The sequence below is a fragment of the Lissotriton vulgaris genome, chromosome 1_1 (genome assembly GCF_964263255.1).
Source record: "Lissotriton vulgaris chromosome 1_1, aLisVul1.2, whole genome shotgun sequence".
NCBI lineage: Eukaryota > Metazoa > Chordata > Amphibia > Caudata > Salamandridae > Lissotriton > Lissotriton vulgaris.
The window spans coordinates 572017920-572040025 of record NC_141685.1 but is presented as its reverse complement, the minus strand read 5'-3'; positions in this window follow the sequence as shown (position 1 = coordinate 572040025).

The following is a 22106-nucleotide window of genomic DNA, read 5'->3' as shown; positions in this document are numbered from 1 at the left end:
CTATGTCAATTTGAGTTCGAGGGGTATAGGCACACGCACTCCAGACTTGAGTGCAAAAGCTGAATCATAAAAGAATGTATGCAGCTTTGGTATGCTTAAGAGATCTGCATTCATAATGTGCACTCACCTCTATGATAATTATTGGGAGAGAGTGGGACAGACCAGACTCGAAAACTTTTTTGTGTTTGAAAAAGGCTGCTTTATTGACACAGGTGCACATTACAGTAACATATCTGGCAACTGCCTTACAAAAACTAAAACCTCGCTATACATACGATACCTGACACCTGATCCCACCCCGACCCGTACGATCCCCTCAACATGCCCCCACCCTTCCATTAACATATTACCAACATTACAAGTATTGCAATTCAAATATACAATTCTATTATACCTACAACCTACATGCCTTCTGAAACCAGTGGGGGTTGGTGACATTGGAAAGTAGTGAGGCGTAAAGGTTCAGAGTGTCCTGTGGGGATCGAGCGTAGCGTGCAAACTTGACCATCATAAGGGGAATTTGGAGGGATCCTCCCTCAGAATATTTGGGGAAAAAAGTGGGAAAATGGTGCATTTCAAGCAAATTTGAGAAAGAAAGAAGGTTAAAGCAATTGTGAACTTGAAGATACAAATTAAATAAAGAGATTTCATTAAGATAATGACACTGGTAGCTTTAGTTACATCAACTCTAGAGGGCAGTGTGCAGTCAAAGCTTTCGAGAGTTGCATTGGGATCTGGTTTGCATCAAAACCTAAACATATAAAAATGACAAACAACATGCCTCAAAAACTGCCTTTACTAGCAAAATATTCCCCCATAACGAGCATTTTAAGGCCACATAATTTAGTCAACCATGCCACAGATGTTCCTCCCATGAAGCCACTTATTGCCAGTACCTTAGTTACAAAGATGGTGAGTAGTTGTTGGGTCACAGAAAGTTGACTTTGACATAACTTTCTACAGATGTAGGAAATACAAGGTGAGAATATGTAAGTAGGAGATCCTCTAAAAGTAACGTGTAGGAAGGGGTCAGTGAGTTAGTGTATTTTTGTTATCCAGACAGCTTGCATGCAGCTCTTTGAATACAATTCCTAGCTCACTATGCTAGATTGTGATTGTAACTTATGAACTGCACAGTAACATAAGGATCTCTGTGACAAAAGCTGTACCAACTTAGCATTGTAAATAAAAGACTGCTCTGTGATTTGCATAGTCTTTGCAGCAGGCATAGTAACCCTCCAAGCTACCTTTGATGAGTCCACACTGCCACCAGAGAAAAAAACTCCAATCTCTCTCCAGCAGGTACGTTAATTACCAGAGTTATCCTGGCATTTCTATTGCTGCCTGAAAACTGTTGGATAAAAGGAACTCTGCAGTGCTTTTAAAACAGCTGCACTGCTACAAAAACGGCCCCCCAAACTTCTAGCCCCCCTGGAAACGCCTGATGCACAGTACAGCCAGGAAATCTGCCCCCAACCCTTGTAGCCCCCCTGAAAAGTCCTGATGTAAAATACAGGCAGCCCTCCCTTGATGCAGGGGCTAATGCGGCGAGCAATATGATTCAAGGAACATTTTTAAAATATGCTCAATCTCTTTCGCTGGCCTGGCTCAAATCATGCAGAACGGAGTGACCAGTAACTGACAATGACAGATTTATTGATGATTTTAAACAAAAGTGCCCTCTGCCGTTGCGCACCTCCATTCTGCGCTGTCCTGTCTGTCTCATTACTTTAAATTAATAGCGTGACTCGGCGCACGCTCGTCTTGGGTTAAAAATATCACTATTTTTAAATCATATTTGTTTCAAGTTGAAGCAGCTATCATTAAAAAATAAGGTTGCATTTGATTCTATTTTTGGTAACCAATGTCGGACGTGGAGAGGAGATACACCAGAGCAGGAGTGAGTGACATCATTATAATAATAATAATAAAGGGGCTTATAAAGCGCTTGGTGACGCCGTCCCGGCGTGTCCCCGCGCTGAGGAGATGGAGACAGAGAGAGGCAGAGACAGATCTACAGAGTGAACAAATGTGTTTTTAACAGCTTCCTGAAAATAGTTTCTGTCCTGGCCAGTCTAATTGCTATGGGAAGGGCATTCCATTGATTGGCTGCTAACACTCGGAAGGAGCGTCCTCCCATTCTGGCCCTCTTTATACGAGGTACTTTCAAAAGACCCATGCCCAAGGAGCGGAGTGCTCTATTGGGCATATAAGGGATGGCTAGGTCCTTCAGATAATCAGGGGCTTTCTGAGTGATTATCCTATAGCAAATAAGAAGAGCTTTAAATAGGATTCTTTTCTTTATAGGAAGCCAGTGAAGGGCCAGTAGAGTGGGTTTGGATGCCGTTCTTTTAGTAAGTCTGAGAACTAATCGTGCTGCCGTGTTTTGTAACACCTGGAGTCGCCTTATGTTTTTCTCAGTTGTTCCTAGTAGCAGTACGTTCGCATAATCTATGCGGGAGGTGACTAACGCTTGGGTCATAGTACGCCTAGCCTCCAAGGGCAGAAGGTCCAGCGTGCGATTTAAGGTCTTCATTATCCCAAAGCATTTCCCTGCTACTTTGTTGATATGGCTCTCAAAAGAGAGTTTGGGATCCACCCAATATGAAACGAACGAAACGTGTCACCTAAGACCCAGGGGAGGGAGTCACTGTTACTTAAGCATTACGGGCTCTCAAGTGGGGGCTTTATTTAAAGATGTCAGGACCCCTTTGGTGCCTGAGAGGGTGTGAGCCGCAGGGGTCAGTGAGATTACCCTACCCTCATGTGCCTGACAACGCTCCCTGGTGAACCCTCCATGAGGAAGGCCTGCTGCCGCCCTGCATGTGGGAGAGACCCTCCATTTTTTTAAAACATATTTTATTGGTTTTTCCATCTTGGGATTACATTACAGAAGAATCAGTGAGTAGAATCGAAAGATTCACTGGGGAAAAGAGAGCTTGGTAGCGTTATTCCACAATATTAGGAAAGCATGCATATAGGTACATAGGTTACGTTTGAACATGCACACAATTCTGAGACCAATCAGTAAACAGCCACAAACGTATTATAGTACAGTAATCATCCAATCAGGAAAACAATATAATGTAAGGCAAGAAAAGGAAAACCCCATTAATCCCAACTACCCCCCACCCCTGGGTTGTGGAAAAGCGCCAACTCTACCAGTGGAACATCCAGCGCCTGGGTCCAAATCCCAAAACACGTAAAGTAAAAAGACAATTAACCTGACATATATTTATAATCCCCAGCCACCGCATTTTAGACATTGTGTACATCATGCTGACTCCTTCTAGTACCTCACACTAGAACAGTTGACCTTCTTGCAGTCGTAAGTCTACTAACATAGCATCCCATTCAGGGGAAATCAGATTTTTAGGTAGGCCCCTAATTTCCTCCCTACGGATTGCTGCACCTTCTGCTGCAACCCACCTCAGTAACTCCGCATGCCATATATGCACTTCAGGCGGTTTGCGGGATTTCCATTTTCTAGTTATGTTCTGTATGGCTAACAAGCATGCCAGGTTCACAAGACGGTATTGCACCTTGTTAGTAGTAAGTTGCGCATGAAGCCCCAGTATACACTCAACCGCTGTGTCAGTGATGGCTAGCTGCGTGGAAGACGTTCTCATATCTCGTACCGTGTCCCAGTACCCCCTCAGTCGTGGGCAGTCCCATAACATGTGCTGAAGTCCTGCTCCCTCTAAAAGGCAACGTGGGCAATGGTGCTGTGTCTGGGGAAATATCACGTCCAGTCTGTGTGGGGTCAGATAAGCACAATGCAGCACCATTTCTTGTATAAATTTGAACCTCGCGTTGCGGGGGATCTTCGTGGGGTGTTCCAACACTACCGACCACTCCCTGTCCGATAAATCTCTTCCTAGCGCAGTTTCCCAATGCAACTTTAGTGCTTGTAGGGGGACTCTCGTGTGCGTGCTAATGGCGGTGTATAACCATTTGATCAAGTGACGCACACCACCCATGTAATATACAATTTTTACCAGTTCGTTTTCGGGGGGTCCTTTGGGGAGCCCAGGTCTTTTTAATGAACCCAAGTAGGGCCGTGTGCATTAGAAACATGAATGCCGGGGCACCAGTATGTCGCAGGAATGTATTGTGGTCCATCAGTGTTTCCGCTCCAAACAAATCAACTACAGTACTCACCCCAGGTTCTAGCCACGGCGTTAGAATGCGTTTCGTTAACCTTCCACTTTGCAGAGTAATCCCCAGTAGAGGTATGTTGCCAGCACAGTTGCCACCCAGACTTGTGTATTTTAGTGCCGCTTTCCAGCAACGCAGGGCTGTTTGCAATAGTAGAGGGAGCTCTGTCGGGACCCTACTGCCAGGCAGTAAGAGTGCATGTAGCCTACCATTATCTATGTCTGAGGCATTATAATCAATTTCAAGTAAGTTGCTTCCCGATAACCAGTAGGCTAACCACTGAAGTTGGCATGCGAAATAGTAAGCTCGAAAATCAGGCACTCCCAGCCCTCCCATCACTGCTCCAAGTTGGAGTTTCTTTAGACTAATGCGTCGCCTACCCGTACCCCAGATAAGTTCGATCAGCAAAGTGTTCAATAAATTAAAAGTATATTGTGGTATTATCAGTGGTAGGTTCATAAAGTAGTATATTAGTCGGGGAAGCACCACCATCTTTGCTATACTTGCTCTGCCTGGAACGGAAAGTGGCAGTGATGTCCAAAACTCAACACTGGCTCTTAGCACCCTAAGTGCCCTATTTAAGTGCCCTGCTAGCAGGTCGTCATGTTCCCTATAGATTTGAATACCTAGATAATGGAACGTTGTAGGCGTTACCTGAATCACGGTATCTCCAATATCTAGTGCAGTTAGGTCTGACCCGCTCCGGAAGAAAAAGGCATGTGATTTAGAGGTATTTAAAGCCAGTCCTGACACAATTTCAAATTTACGAAACGCTTCGAACAGTGGGGTCAATGGAGTGTGGAGATCAGACATATACAAAAGTATGTCATCAGCATAAGCTGAGAAAAAGTGGACTGTGTTACCCATACGTATCCCCTGTGCTATGAATTCGCGATGCAGTTGTATGCCCAACGGTTCCAGTGGCAAAATAAAGAGGAGGGGGGACAGTGGGCATCCCTGGCGTGTTCCTCTGGGGAGAGCCTCTCCTTCTATAGTCAGCAAAGCCTGCCAAGTCAAAGGTGGGACTGAGGGGGTGTTCAGTGCATACACTTTCACAGGCTATGGGAATGGCCAAGGAGAGTGAGAGTGGGCACAACAGACATCCACTCTAGTGTAAAAGGGAGCCGAGTTGGAGCAGAGGGTGTCTCTCTTCTTACAGATACACACACGAACACAGAGGAAAAGCATACAAACTTCACCATCACACTACATATGGGTGCACCATCATTGGCCTAAGGAACTACGCTCATGCACTGAAACGCATTTGTATAACCCAAACAATTTGAGAGAAGAACATCATTACTTCACCCAGTTTCTGGAGATAAACCCACTTCTTCAGTTCGTGCCGCAGGAAGGAAAGACAGTCTCCTCCCACCCCCTGTGTCTCTCAGAGCCAATCCAGACACTGCTCCTCCTGTTACAGTAGCACCTGGATTGGCTGGGGCAGATAACTTGAACGCTCACTACTGAGCCTGGGAGCTGTGGCAATGACTCCTAAGAGTCACCCCCCACCGTTTGAGTAATATGTAATATGAGTAATATGTGCAGGTGGAATTAGACTCTGTTTCTTATGTGCATGTTGGGTTGGCAGGAGAGTGGCAGCCGTCCAACCTGACATGAGTACTTGGGTCCCAACTCTGGTGACAATGTCAGCCTGTCACTAATATTGTAAGCCCCACCCCCTCACACTCACACTGGTTTCCCAGGAGTCAGGTCCAGCCCTCGGGGATACTGTAAACGCCCCGGGTCGGCCGTGGCAGAATCACTCAGTCAAATCATCACAATTAATTTGCTGGCCATGGGGGTCAAAATATGTGCAGGCAATGCCCCAATGCCCTAATGGAGGCACCAACCCTGTCTGAAACTGTAAATAACCAAACATCTACAACTGAACCTTAAACCACCTGACTACCCTTTTCCTGCCAATGTTCCCGACTTTCAACTTTGCAAATCCCCGCCAAGCACCTGTTCCAAGCGACAACTACAACTTACCTCTTTCACACCTGTCCCAATCAAAGCCAATCGGAAAAATAAAACTGCCTCAAAATAATGCCCCCTTGTATCCATATAATATTAGGGAAGGGAGGGAGGGCAAAAACATCTGCTCGCTAAAATTCTCAACTCCCAGCCACCAAGTCACCACACCTAAAATCGTGGCCGGGAGCCCAAAAAACCATACCTATATCGCCACCCCTCCCAATCTGCCCAGGAAGCAGACCTCTCTCCAATGCGCTGCGCCCCAATAGGCACAAGGGTGTATTCACAAACTACATTTTGTAGTTCATTTAGTAGTATTACAATAGTATTACTAAATGTACTAGAAAATACTAATCAGAATCCTATATGCAGAAATCTCTGCATCCACCTCTTCTGTGTTTTATGCCTAGATATCTCCGCCCCAACTGTTGGCGGAGATTTCCGCACATGTAGGTATACGTTTTAGTAGTAAATTTGGAAGGGACAGGTGAGTGGCTGGAAAATGGGAAATATTTAGCACTAAATTGAAGGGGATTAGAGAGGAATAAAGACGGTTTAATATTAAATAATAATATTTCCACATTTGGAAAGCGTGAATTTATCACCCCTAAGGGTATCCAGGCGCTGGGGGCCATCAGGGAGATTAAGTAAGCTATTACCCAGAGTTATCTGATGCTGAGCTGAGCTGCCACCAGCACCGAGCTATACGCCCTGCAGTATGGAGTCAGCCACTCTGGCCGTTGCACCACACCTCTCCCCTTCAAGAAAAGGTTGGGGGGAGTTTAAGGAGGGACATGCACCCACTCACAATACAGTAAGCCCATTCTTATTCATAAGCTGTCCTTCATTAGTTAATAAAAACCAAAAAGGACCCAAGCAATCGTAAACGTAAATGTAAACTAGCACAGACCTGTAGTGAATCTAGCACCATATGTTGCCTACCACTGGGACTGCAACATCCTTACATTGAAACTAAGGGCTTAAAATACAACACCCTAGGTAATAATCTTCTAAGAATTACATTTATACATTTAATTTAATGAAAAAAATACATTCAAATAACAAAATTATATTATTTTATTTGGAAGTATTTTAATAATAGTTTTAAAAATAAATGCAAATGTATATAAAATTAATTAATTCAATACATTCTATACATATTATATTTTAGCAATGTTTAATACATAATGAATGAATATAAACAATTTATTTTGTTTAATACATTTTCAAGTCAAGTCAAGTCAAAAGAAGCTTTATTCGATTGTTAAAATCATAAAAGCACAATCAAACATTAAAAATACAGTATCACAATTCATTATGCATATTATAGTAAACTTTGGTAATAATATCAGTGCATGTAAAGTTCATTTCGAATTAATTTAAAAAGACATAAAAAGAGACAATTTAAAAAAACGGGCGGATTTAAAAACAATAAAACAAACTCAGTTTGTTTGTTCAGCCCGCCTGATTATTCGTGGATAGCCTCCTGGACTTAATACGAATAGCAGCTACCAGGAAGCTAGCAACCTCGAAAATGACCCTTGTGGTTCCTAGAAGTTGCAGGTACAGGAGAGCTGGACGAACTTGGAGAAAACCTGCATCTCTTAAAAGTGGGACAAAAACCGTCTTCTACTCTCCTTAAAGTGATCACAGAACATAACAAAATGCATAAGAGACTGTTCTGAGAAGTTGTCACAGCTGCATGAGTTTAAAGTGTCAGGTACCCCCCACACAGAAAAATTTCCTAGGGAGTATTGTATAATATTGAACCTGAACCTAATAAGGAGGTGTCGATGGAATGGATTGGTGACGATTTTTAGATAGGGTTCTAGGGAAGGGGTAGTTAGTAGCAAAAAATGTGCTCTTACTTTGGGCTTCATTAGTTCCTCTTCTTCCCTCGCTTGGTTTGCCCTGTGCAGGAAATTTTCCTTTATCCAGTTTACGTCACCTTTGACTATGGAGCTCGGATTGTTGTAAAGATCTGGCCTACCCAGTTTATTTACAGTGTTCTTAATATATGCAAGCCAGGAGATGTTAGTTGCCTTGTCTAACTCCATACAGTCTTTAAGGATGCAGTGGTTCAAGGGTATATCCTTATTAAGCCAGGTTTTTATCCAATAAACAAGAGGGGCCAATTGAAGCTCGTCAGTTACATAGCCTAAGCCTAGTTCAGTGTGCAGGGAGAAAACTGGTGTTGATTGCGCAACTCCTAGCAATGTTCTAAGAAAGTTGTTTTCCGCAATTTGTATTTTTCCCTGTAATACATTTTAAAAAGCTAATTATAATTCAATATCCTTAAACAAATTAATATTCAAGTTAAACTTAAATTATTAGTGATGTAGCATTTTTTGTTCTACATTTAAAATAAATGTATTCAATTAACTTACAATAATATTTAATATTTTTTTAGATTTCATTTTTTTAGGTTTAATAAACTGTTCATAATTTCTCTGTATTTTACTACAGGGAAGCAGGGTCAGCTCTTCCTCTGAGGCGGAGGAGCGTCACCCACTGCCTTTCAGCACTGCAAGAAAGTCAAAATAAAATGATAATAACATGAGGTTATTATCATTTTACTTTTCCTTGCTGAGGCAGTTTTGCGGGGCGAGGCTGGGCAACGCAGGGGGGAGGAGTAGTGGCACTCGCCAAGTGCTCATGACTGTTTGGCCAGCTGTCTTGGGCCTGCCAAACAGTCATGCGTACTTTGAATGTTCTCCACCTGTGAAGAACATGCCCAGGCTCCCATTACCTGTCTGAGCACCGTACCACAGCGCTCAGACCAATCACAACGTTGCATTGCAGTGTTGTGATTGGCTAAGGGGAGTCCAGGTGCCTCCTGCTTCGCACCGAAGCCAGAAAGAGGATGGGGGAGAGGCGGCGGCTGAGGCCAGCCACACTACTGCTAGGTACCCCTCCACAAATGAGACTCATATCCTGCCCTCCTTATTGCCAGTGCAATAGAATAATAAAGCAGCTGGGACATCTGTCACATTCGTGACTGAGTACCAATCTGCCAAATGTTTAATGGAGGATCTAGGTTAGTCAGCTTGCTGGGGTTATCATTCCTTTGTGTTTGGATTTGTCACCTTTGCTGATGGCACGCAAATTATGTTCCTGCTTGATATGCTGCTGCAACGGCTGCCAAAGTCTAACCCTACATAGTTTCTCCTAGAGAGTGGATACATCTGGATAGTCCTTAACAGCAACACTAAGTTTAATTTGGCAGTGAACCCAAAACACCTTATCTTCTCCATTTTAGTGAGAGAGCAGAATTGGCATCTCAAATGCAGTACTGCTCATGGAGTTGGTAGGATTTCAATCGGCCTCTGATTTGAGCATTAGACCCTTTCTGTAATGAGGCTTCAGAATTAACTTTATTTATATTTATGCCTAGCTTACTATTGCTAATTCAAAGTTTCTTGTTCAATCTTGTCTCTTCCAATTTGGACAGAAGCAGTTCTTTCCACACGCATTTCAGTTGGTCCTGAAGTAGCAGCAAAACTCTTGGGAAGAGTGCACAAACAATGTCACAAAACCCCCTTTTCTTTTATATTCATCAATTTCCATCCAAGGGGAAGGTGTGTTTCTAATCTTGAGCACAGCAGAAAATGATCATAGGGGCTTGGGATTCAGTTTCCTACAGGAGAAACTGGGCCTCGTCACAGTGGTGATGAGGCGGACGAACCTGTGCACCATCCAACATTCATCCAGGTAGGGGAGAGCCGGCGCACGTCCTAGGCGCCGGCGCACTGCTCCTCGCGCTCCTCCTGGCCATTCCTTAAGTGGCAGCCCACCAGCCTTGCATCATCGGCGCACATTCCAGCGTGCAGTGCACGGCCCATGCCAACCCCCAATCGGCGCATTTCAGGGAGTGGCGTGAGGACTACGCTCTCCTAGGTACGGCGAGGCTTGCACATAGGGGCCGCCACCACCAGGCCAAACTTCAAAGGGAGCCAACCGAGTCACAGCGAGGCCCGTGCTCTTGGGTAGCCTCCAATAGGCCAAATTTCAAGGGTAGCCAGCATCTGCACCACGAGGCCATGCACAGGGGCAGTCACCACCTGGCCTACCTTCAAAGGGAACCAACCTTTGCACGGTGGCGATCTCGACACGCACCTCGGCACGTGTCATCCATTCCATCTGCGTCAGGAAGGCAGTGTGCTACACCGTCCACTCCCACAAAAAGGCCTAATGCTGGCATTCTGGGGCGTCAGTGACAAAAAAAGCCACAGAGCTGCCTGCCCACCAACACAAGCGGCACCTCGCAGCAGCTCTCTGCGGCCCACAATTCAGCAAGCAGTGTCCTCTCAGCTCATGCAGGGGTCGCACCCCTTCCAAGTCAGTGGGAGTCCTTCTGGCTTCTACGCGCTCTGTGAAGTCCCACCGCCGTCCACGCAAAAGGCACCATGTGTGCACAAACCTTCTCCTTAACTAACCCTGTGCCGTTCCTGCCTAAGCCCGAGAAACCAGCCATGAAATGGGCTGACTGGAAGGGGTATTTCTGGAATTACCTCTCAGCATTGGAGGACGAAGGCGAGGAGGAATTCTCCAGCAAACGGCGGTAGAAGATCCTATTACATAATCTGGGGCCGGAGGGTTTGCGCGTATACAGCCAAATGGTGAAGAAGCCCAGGGTATCGTCCAACAATGATGTTTTCCAACACGCCCTCGATGACTTAGACGGCCATTACCAGCCAGTGATATGGACAGCCATTGTCCAGTACAATTTCTTCCAACGAAAACAGACGGAATCGGATTTAGTGGAGGACTACATGGTGGCCCTAAAGAAACTGGCCATCAACCGCAAGTTTCAGAAAAGGGGGTGGTGATGAACAGAGTGTCTGAATTAAGCAGACCACTCTTACCCAGTCCAAAGATCAGGGCTTGATCCATCACCGTTATTTATCTCACTGCACCATCCCAGCTCAGAACCTGGCTATATGCAAATCAGTCTGTCCCTGGCCCAGTGCATCATGGGAACAGGGCAGACTAAACTACCAAGCCAATTCTTCACCAGAAAGGAGACAAGCTACCGGGGACCGGTTTCTGGCATTTCAGCCGTCTTCGGCCCGGCTTGCTTGAATCCTGATGGTGCAGTGAGAGAGGGACTCATGTCTGAGTATACCCTGCCACACCTATAGTGGCCAAAAACGATTCAGAAAAGGGGGTGGTGATGAACAGAGTGTCTGAATTAAGCAGACCACTCTTACCCAGTCCAAAGATCAGGGCTTGATCCATCACCGTTATTTATCTCACTGCACCATCCCAGCTCAGAACCTGGCTATATGCAAATCAGTCTGTCCCTGGCCCAGTGCATCATGGGAACAGGGCAGACTAAACTACCAAGCCAATTCTTCACCAGAAAGGAGACAAGCTACCGGGGACCGGTTTCTGGCATTTCAGCCGTCTTCGGCCCGGCTTGCTTGAATCCTGATGGTGCAGTGAGAGAGGGACTCATGTCTGAGTATACCCTGCCACACCTATAGTGGCCAAAAACGATTCAGAAAAGGGGGTGGTGATGAACAGAGTGTCTGAATTAAGCAGACCACTCTTACCCAGTCCAAAGATCAGGGCTTGATCCATCACCGTTATTTATCTCACTGCACCATCCCAGCTCAGAACCTGGCTATATGCAAATCAGTCTGTCCCTGGCCCAGTGCATCATGGGAACAGGGCAGACTAAACTACCAAGCCAATTCTTCACCAGAAAGGAGACAAGCTACCGGGGACCGGTTTCTGGCATTTCAGCCGTCTTCGGCCCGGCTTGCTTGAATCCTGATGGTGCAGTGAGAGAGGGACTCATGTCTGAGTATACCCTGCCACACCTATAGTGGCCAAAAACGATTCAGAAAAGGGGGTGGTGATGAACAGAGTGTCTGAATTAAGCAGACCACTCTTACCCAGTCCAAAGATCAGGGCTTGATCCATCACCGTTATTTATCTCACTGCACCATCCCAGCTCAGAACCTGGCTATATGCAAATCAGTCTGTCCCTGGCCCAGTGCATCATGGGAACAGGGCAGACTAAACTACCAAGCCAATTCTTCACCAGAAAGGAGACAAGCTACCGGGGACCGGTTTCTGGCATTTCAGCCGTCTTCGGCCCGGCTTGCTTGAATCCTGATGGTGCAGTGAGAGAGGGACTCATGTCTGAGTATACCCTGCCACACCTATAGTGGCCAAAAACGATTCAGAAAAGGGGGTGGTGATGAACAGAGTGTCTGAATTAAGCAGACCACTCTTACCCAGTCCAAAGATCAGGGCTTGATCCATCACCGTTATTTATCTCACTGCACCATCCCAGCTCAGAACCTGGCTATATGCAAATCAGTCTGTCCCTGGCCCAGTGCATCATGGGAACAGGGCAGACTAAACTACCAAGCCAATTCTTCACCAGAAAGGAGACAAGCTACCGGGGACCGGTTTCTGGCATTTCAGCCGTCTTCGGCCCGGCTTGCTTGAATCCTGATGGTGCAGTGAGAGAGGGACTCATGTCTGAGTATACCCTGCCACACCTATAGTGGCCCAAAACGATTCAGAAAAGGGGGTGGTGATAAACAGAGTGTCTGAATTAAGCAGACCACTCTTACCCAGTCCAAAGATCAGGGCTTGATCCATCACCGTTATTTATCTCACTGCACCATCCCAGCTCAGAACCTGGCTATATGCAAATCAGTCTGTCCCTGGCCCAGTGCATCATGGGAACAGGGCAGACTAAACTACCAAGCCAATTCTTCACCAGAAAGGAGACAAGCTACCGGGGACCGGTTTCTGGCATTTCAGCCGTCTTCGGCCCGGCTTGCTTGAATCCTGATGGTGCAGTGAGAGAGGGACTCATGTCTGAGTATACCCTGCCACACCTATAGTGGCCAAAAACGATTCAGAAAAGGGGGTGGTGATGAACAGAGTGTCTGAATTAAGCAGACCACTCTTACCCAGTCCAAAGATCAGGGCTTGATCCATCACCGTTATTTATCTCACTGCACCATCCCAGCTCAGAACCTGGCTATATGCAAATCAGTCTGTCCCTGGCCCAGTGCATCATGGGAACAGGGCAGACTAAACTACCAAGCCAATTCTTCACCAGAAAGGAGACAAGCTACCGGGGACCGGTTTCTGGCATTTCAGCCGTCTTCGGCCCGGCTTGCTTGAATCCTGATGGTGCAGTGAGAGAGGGACTCATGTCTGAGTATACCCTGCCACACCTATAGTGGCCAAAAACGATTCAGAAAAGGGGGTGGTGATGAACAGAGTGTCTGAATTAAGCAGACCACTCTTACCCAGTCCAAAGATCAGGGCTTGATCCATCACCGTTATTTATCTCACTGCACCATCCCAGCTCAGAACCTGGCTATATGCAAATCAGTCTGTCCCTGGCCTAGTGCATCATGGGAACAGGGCAGACTAAACTACCAAGCCAATTCTTCACCAGAAAGGAGACAAGCTACCGGGGACCGGTTTCTGGCATTTCAGCCGTCTTCGGCCCGGCTTGCTTGAATCCTGATGGTGCAGTGAGAGAGGGACTCATGTCTGAGTATACCCTGCCACACCTATAGTGGCCAAAAACGATTCAGAAAAGGGGGTGGTGATGAACAGAGTGTCTGAATTAAGCAGACCACTCTTACCCAGTCCAAAGATCAGGGCTTGATCCATCACCGTTATTTATCTCACTGCACCATCCCAGCTCAGAACCTGGCTATATGCAAATCAGTCTGTCCCTGGCCCAGTGCATCATGGGAACAGGGCAGACTAAACTACCAAGCCAATTCTTCACCAGAAAGGAGACAAGCTACCGGGGACCGGTTTCTGGCATTTCAGCCGTCTTCGGCCCGGCTTGCTTGAATCCTGATGGTGCAGTGAGAGAGGGACTCATGTCTGAGTATACCCTGCCACACCTATAGTGGCCAAAAACGATTCAGAAAAGGGGGTGGTGATGAACAGAGTGATGAACAGAGTGTCTGAATTAAGATCTAGCCCTGATCTCTTGACTGGGTGAGAGCTTTCTGCTTAATTCAGAGACTCTGTCCCTCACCACCCCTTGTTGTAAATATTTTTGTCCACCCTAAGCGTGGAAGGGTATTCTCAGATGTGAGACCCTTGCTCTTTGCACCATCAGGATTCAAGCAAACCGGGCCGAAGACGGCTGTAATGCCAGAAACCGGTCCCCGGGAGCTTGTTTCCTTCCCAGTGTAAGAATTGGCTTTTGTAGTTTGGTTTGCCCTGTTCCCATCATGCACTGGGACAGGAACAGACTAATTTGCATACAGCCAGGTTCTGAAACTGGGATGGTGCAGTGAGCTAAAAAACGGTGTTGGATCTAGCCCTGATCTCTTGACTGGGTGAGAGCTTTTTGCTTAATTCAGAGACTCTGTCCCTCACCACCCCTTGTTGTAAATATTTTTGTCCACCCTAAGCGTGGAAGGGTATTCTCAGATGTGAGACCCTTGCTCATTGCACCATCAGGATTCAAGCAAACCGGGCCGAAGACGGCTGTAATGCCAGAAACCGGTCCCCGGGAGCTTGTTTCCTTCCCAGTGTAAGAATTGGCTTTTGTAGTTTGGTTTGCCCTGTTCCCATCATGCACTGGGACAGGAACAGACTAATTTGCATACAGCCAGATTCTGAAACTGGGATGGTGCAGTGAGCTAAAAAATGGTGTTGGATCTAGCCCTGATCTCTTGACTGGGTGAGAGCTTTCTGCTTAATTCAGAGACTCTGTCCCTCACCACCCCTTGTTGTAAATATTTTTGTCCACCCTAAGCGTGGAAGGGTATTCTCAGATGTGAGACCCTTGCTCATTGCACCATCAAGATTCAAGCAAACCGGGCCGAAGACGGCTGTAATGCCAGAAACCGGTCCCCGGGAGCTTGTTTCCTTCCCAGTGTAAGAATTGGCTTTTGTAGTTTGGTTTGCCCTGTTCCCATCATGCACTGGGACAGGAACAGACTAATTTGCATACAGCCAGGTTCTGAAACTGGGATGGTGCAGTGAGCTAAAAAACGGTGTTGGATCTAGCCCTGATCTCTTGACTGGGTGAGAGCTTTCTGCTTAATTCAGAGACTCTGTCCCTCACCACCCCTTGTTGTAAATATTTTTGTCCACCCTAAGCGTGGAAGGGTATTCTCAGATGTGAGACCCTTGCTCATTGCACCATCAGGATTCAAGCAAACCGGGCCGAAGACGGCTGTAATGCCAGAAACCGGTCCCCGGGAGCTTGTTTCCTTCCCAGTGTAAGAATTGGCTTTTGTAGTTTGGTTTGCCCTGTTCCCATCATGCACTGGGACAGGAACAGACCAATTTGCATACAGCCAGGTTCTGAAACTGGGATGGTGCAGTGAGCTAAAAAACGGTGTTGGATCTAGCCCTGATCTCTTGACTGGGTGAGAGCTTTCTGCTTAATTCAGAGACTCTGTCCCTCACCACCCCTTGTTGTAAATATTTTTGTCCACCCTAAGCGTGGAAGGGTATTCTCAGATGTGAGACCCTTGCTCATTGCACCATCAGGATTCAAGCAAACCGGGCCGAAGACGGCTGTAATGCCAGAAACCGGTCCCCGGGAGCTTGTTTCCTTCCCAGTGTAAGAATTGGCTTTTGTAGTTTGGTTTGCCCTGTTCCCATCATGCACTGGGACAGGAACAGACTAATTTGCATACAGCCAGGTTCTGAAACTGGGATGGTGCAGTGAGCTAAAAAACGGTGTTGGATCTAGCCCTGATCTCTTGACTGGGTGAGAGCTTTCTGCTTAATTCAGAGACTCTGTCCCTCACCACCCCTTGTTGTAAATATTTTTGTCCACCCTAAGCGTGGAAGGGTATTCTCAGATGTGAGACCCTGCTCATTGCACCATCAGGATTCAAGCAAACCGGGCCGAAGACGGCTGTAATGCCAGAAACCGGTCCCCGGGAGCTTGTTTCCTTCCCAGTGTAAGAATTGGCTTTTGTAGTTTGGTTTGCCCTGTTCCCATCATGCACTGGGACAGGAACAGACTAATTTGCATACAGCCAGGTTCTGAAACTGGGATGGTGCAGTGAGCTAAAAAACGGTGTTGGATCTAGCCCTGATCTCTTGACTGGGTGAGAGCTTTCTGCTTAATTCAGAGACTCTGTCCCTCACCAGCCCTTGTTGTAAATATTTTTGTCCACCCTAAGCGTGGAAGGGTATTCTCAGATGTGAGACCCTTGCTCATTGCACCATCAGGATTCAAGCAAACCGGGCCGAAGACGGCTGTAATGCCAGAAACCGGTCCCCGGGAGCTTGTTTCCTTCCCAGTGTAAGAATTGGCTTTTGTAGTTTGGTTTGCCCTGTTCCCATCATGCACTGGGACAGGAACAGACTAATTTGCATACAGCCAGGTTCTGAAACTGGGATGGTGCAGTGAGCTAAAAAACGGTGTTGGATCTAGCCCTGATCTCTTGACTGGGTGAGAGCTTTCTGCTTAATTCAGAGACTCTGTCCCTCACCACCCCTTGTTGTAAATATCAACCGCAAGTTTGGCACCATGCACGACGACCTCATATAGGACCAAATCATCATGCACTTCACCCACTCGAGTGTCCAGGAAAAGATCTGTGTGAGCGGCGAAGCGCCCCTTCCAGAGATCATCGCAATAGTTAAACGAGTGGAGTTGTGCACTCTCGCGGCCAAGAAAGATACGGCACCACAAGCCACAAAATGCAAAATCAACAACCGGAAATTTCCATTCTCCAAAACCATGATGGACTCCGCCGCTAGATGGCAATCTACGTTCAAGGGCAGAGGCCCCAGTCGCGCCCCTCAGGGCAAGCAAGGTGCTTTTGACAGAGGCGGCAGCCACTCCCACATGTGAAATGACAGATAATGCCTGGTGTTCCATGTCAAGTGCTCTTTCTGTGGCAGCACAGGACACTTTGGCAAAGTCTGCCACCGGAGACCCACAAACACTGCAGTCAAATACGTCCAAGATGCCTCTGATGATCAAGAGGGAGCAGATCTCTCATACCAAGACAGCATTCTTTGCATCGAAGATCACATCCTGGGCATCGGGGGTGTCGCAACCAAAAAACCCTCCTGCAAGTTGTTAATCGGGGGCGTTCACGTTGTCATGGTGGCAGACTTCGTATCGCCATACATCATCATCCAGAAACAGATTTGGGATCGAGATTTTGCTTAAGAGTTGAGGGATCACCTTCATCCCACGGACGACCATCCAGTCACATACACTGGAGAGCGGAGTTCCATGGTGGGTTTCCGGCAGCTTCTGTTTGAATTCAAGGGTGGACACACAATAGCGAAATTGTATGTGGCACAGAAGGGCCCATCGGTCCTGGGATGGGTGGATCAGGGAGCGCTCGGCATCCAGCTGAACCCTGGTGGCGACACACAAGTGCTCCTGATGGATGACATGTCCATGCCGGAGTCGCTCTAAGCAGAGTTCCCCACTGTCTTCCCCACTGCTTAGGGTTTTAGCGGTACCAGTCTCCCACAAAGTCAGGAACATCCCGTTCAACTGCCGAGAGGCAGTATAGCAAGAACTTTAGCGCTTAGAAGACAGCAACATCATTGAACCAATTGAATGCACTCAACGGCTTGCAACTTTGGTCGTGGCGGGCAAACCAAGCGGGAAGATAAGTCTCTGCATTGATCTCCTCGAACTTAACAAGAACATCATCATGGACAAGTTTCCTTTGCCCAAAATAAACAAACTGCTGGCCCAGAACAAAGGTATCAAGTGGTTCTCAACCATTGACCTCAAAGACGCCTACCGCCTGGTATCACTTCACCCATCATGCCGCAAACTTACATCCTTTATCACACCGTTCAGATGCTACAGGTACAGAAGCCTGCCCTTTGGGCTCGCATCTGCGACTACCGTCTTTCAAAAACTCTTGCACAAGCTGTTCCAAGGTGTCCACGGAGTCCTCTACTTTCAAGATGACATCCTCATCATGGGGAAATCCAAGGCTGAACATGACAACATCCTGCACACCGTCCTACAAATGCTAGCAGCTAATGGCCTCACGGCCGAATTAGAAAAATGCAGATTTGGTCTCTGCAAAATCACCTATCTCAGGCATGAAATCAGCAACACGGGAATAACCCCCAAATCCACAAACGTGGAAGCCATTATGTCCGCTCCCTCCCCAAAAACCAAGGACGACGTTCACTCTTTTCTGGGGCTGGCGGAGTTCTACAGTAAATTTGTCAGGAACTTTGTCACAAAGACGCAGGGCCTATGACAACTGCTCAAGGAGAAAAATGCCTTTTCCTGGTTGGAAGTGATGGAAGCGGAATTCTCAGCCATCAAAAAAGATATTTGTGAGGCGGTTCCCTTACATGGGTATGACGGCACGCGTCCAGTATACTGACCATGGATGACAGTGACAAAGAGCTTGGAGCAGTCTTCTCCCAGAGGGCTTGAGATGGCACCAAAACCACGGTGGGGTTCGCTTCGCATCCCTCACCCCCAGTGAAGAGAAGTACAGCTTGATCGAGAAAGAAATGCTAGCATCCATCTGGGCGATGGAGAAATTCCGACAGTATCTATGGGGATCACGATTCACGCTCCATATGGACCACAAGCCCCTGATTAAATCACATCCAGCGGCAATGAGACTGCCACTCCACGAATTACTAAAATGACATTGTATCTTTTGGACTTTGTCTACGATGTTGAGTACATCACTGGCCCACAGAACAGAGTGGCGGATTTCTTGAGCAGGGCAGCAGCCATGGAAGAACCCGTCACATCATCGGTTTCGGACGGTTACAGCGTCGCCTTCATGTCAGATCACAAGCTCACCATCAGTGCGCAGGACTGGGCAGAAGCCTACAAGCAGGACACGGAACTCTCCCAAGGCAAGTTGTATGTCACGCAAGGCTGGCCAAATAAGAAGCACACCAAAAGCAGCCTCAGGAAATACTGGGAAGTCTTCAAAGCACTCTCCATTGATGAGGACTCCATATTTCTGCTTCGGGCGACAAGGTGGTGCCCCCAAAGGCCCTACACGACCGCATTCTCCACATAACCACGAAGCCACCTGGGCATCATAAAAGCCAAAAGATGAATGAAACTACTGTACTGGTGGCCCACCATGGACATCCAAGTGGAAAGATTTGTGAGGGACAGCGACCATTCCGTCAGGGCTGACTAAACTCTTGTCACCCTGAGACCCTCCATGGGTGAGTTCTCCACTCCTCACAACCCCTGGGAGGACTTATCCATCGACATTGTAGGCCCGGTCCTAGACACCTGGGGTACGCCCAAACACCTCATTGTCATCATGGACCGCTACTCAAAGTGGTCAGAAGTCAAAATCAGCGAATCAGTCAATTCTGACGTCATCATCGCCTTCCTCACCAACATCTTCTTGAGAGCGGGCATCCCCAAGTCCATCACTAGGGACAACGGACCCCAGTTCACCTCAGCCAAGTGGACAGCCTTCATCAACAGCAATGGAATCCAGATGAAGCACACTCCTGTCTACCACCAAGTGGGTAACGGACAAGTGAAACGCTTTATCCGGGTGATCATGGGCTCGATCCAGCCAGCCATCAGCACCAGTAAGAACTGGGAGACTGAAGTCAGAAAGACATTATGGGCCTACCACATCACACTCACCTTGACAGGCTACAGACCGTTTAAGATCCTCAGAGGCAGAGAACCCTTCACCAGAGATAACACAGCCTTGATGACCATGAAACTCCAAAGAAAATGGTCTCCGGCCATTGTCGCAGCAACATAGAGAAGGCACAATATAACAAAAGGAACAATGTGGGTGAAGCATCACTGCCGGAGGGCGATTGGGTCAGAGTTAAAAAGGGTCAACCAAGACTAAAAGGAGGCAGCAAGTTCAGTGAGCAACTGCGGGTCATTGAAGCGTACACCCGCTCTGCCTTGTTGAGCAATGGCAACGTTTGGTCACAATCCAGAATGGGCAAGTGCAACAAGATCTTGCAGTGGGGCATGACCAACAGCGATCTAGAAGAAAGCCCCAGGGTCGCAGGAGCGGCAGCATCATTTACAGACCCTGTGAGTACCTTGGCCAGTGCTGATGGACAGTTACCCAGGCAACCGAGGCCGTCTCCGCCCAGCCAGGACACAGACTGAGGGGACACTCCGGGCGAGACACCGAAGGCCCTCCGGAGAGACCAGGAGGAGGGCACAAGGTCAGATGGACCTCATGGTGTAAAAGAGCAAGGGATCGGAGGCACACCCGTAAGGGCAGTGCGGTGAAGCTACTGAAACACTTCAGTGACTTTCAGTTGTGAATCTCTCTCTCTCTCTCTCTCTCTTTCTCTCTCTTTTTCCTCTTTCTCCTTCTCCCACACGTGTGGGCCACGGTTGCAGCTATGTCCGCGGTTGTTAAAGGGGAAGATGTGTAGTGTTGCGGTCTAGCCCACAGAAGTCACATGACCCGCGGCAAGGCACTGCGGAAGGACGTGATGCGGGGCGCAGATTTGGACTGCAGCGGAGGAAGCAAGCAGACCGGCTCTCCCCTATGCTACACATATAAGTGTTTAAAGCACCAATAAAGTTATGGTTGAAACTGCCCCATAGCCTCCGTCCTTACTTCCAGAGGGGCTGGACTTCCAACCCAACATATCTGCTCTAAAAATGCCATAATAGATGTTATCATAACAGCACCATCAATGGCACATCAACGACAGTATCAATTAAATTACGATTGAGATTTCATATGATATCACCAATAGCATCACCATTTGCATAACTGACAACTTTACATGTGACATCACCAATTGACATATTTTACACAATCATCTGAGTTTGTACATTTATATGCCTCACATACATTTTGTACATTTATATTCTCAAATAAACATGGCACCCATGAGTCCTCAAAACAATTTTAAAAACACTTACCACTGCTTTAAATGTGCCGTCAAAATGCATGACTTGTACTGTGGAGGTTTTACACACAAATACACTACACATATAGCATACTACCCTGATGAAATTGGAATAAAATTCTGTCACTCACCTGGCATCCATTGAAATCTTTATCCCCATATTCCAAGAACTTCTCTCAATAGGCACAAGATCTCAGGCACAGGCATGACAAACAGATGCTCTCTATAGTCACAATCTAGTTGTATGCTCTTTACAGAGGCTGCTAGTATGTGTATGACATGAAATATATTCTTACCATGGGTCAGATTGTCACACACACAACTGGCCTAGAATTCCCATACATATACATTACATGAACCAAAAAGCCACACCAGTTCATTTAACACTATTCATGTTGGTAACTGCACCTGTCTGCCCCCAAGTCACTATCCTTCACTTAAGTCTCTTTTGTCACAACATTGGGTAGAACACATTGCAGAATTCAATGTAAAAGAAAGGGAGTCAAGGAGAAAGCCTCAGTACCAATGGCTCATTGCTTGGTCAAGAAAGGGCATTTTAGAAGAGTGGTGTTGTGTGTAAATAGAATGCATTGATGCAGCCATGTAAATCTATGTACAGCCAGTGCAGTGTGATGGAGTTAATATGCTCATTGAATCTTACATTGTTATGTCAAAATTCAGGTTTTAATAGGGAAACTGTACAAAATTGGGCTAGTAGCTGAGGCGGGTGGGTACCTATCTTGAGTAAAAATCATAATCATTGTCAGGGTGAATCACTAAAGTCACTAAATAAACCTGAGCTCAACGCCCTGGTAGCTATAGCATAGAGCAGGCAGGCTTCAATTAGAGGCAATGTGTGAAGTATTTATGCAGTACTGAAACAGTAATAAAGGTAAAATGCAAAACAATAACAATTCCAAAAATGATTTAGGAAAATAGAGTACAATTTAATAAACAACATGACATCAAAATGACAAAAATCCAATAAAGGGTACCAGAGATATATTTTCTAACCCTTTTAAGTAAAAATAGCACCAAGAAGCTCAAAGTTCCAATGAAAGTCAGTGGTCACAGTAGAACAGGACCTAGACACAATTTGAAGCTGCCCATGAAGGTGCATGGAT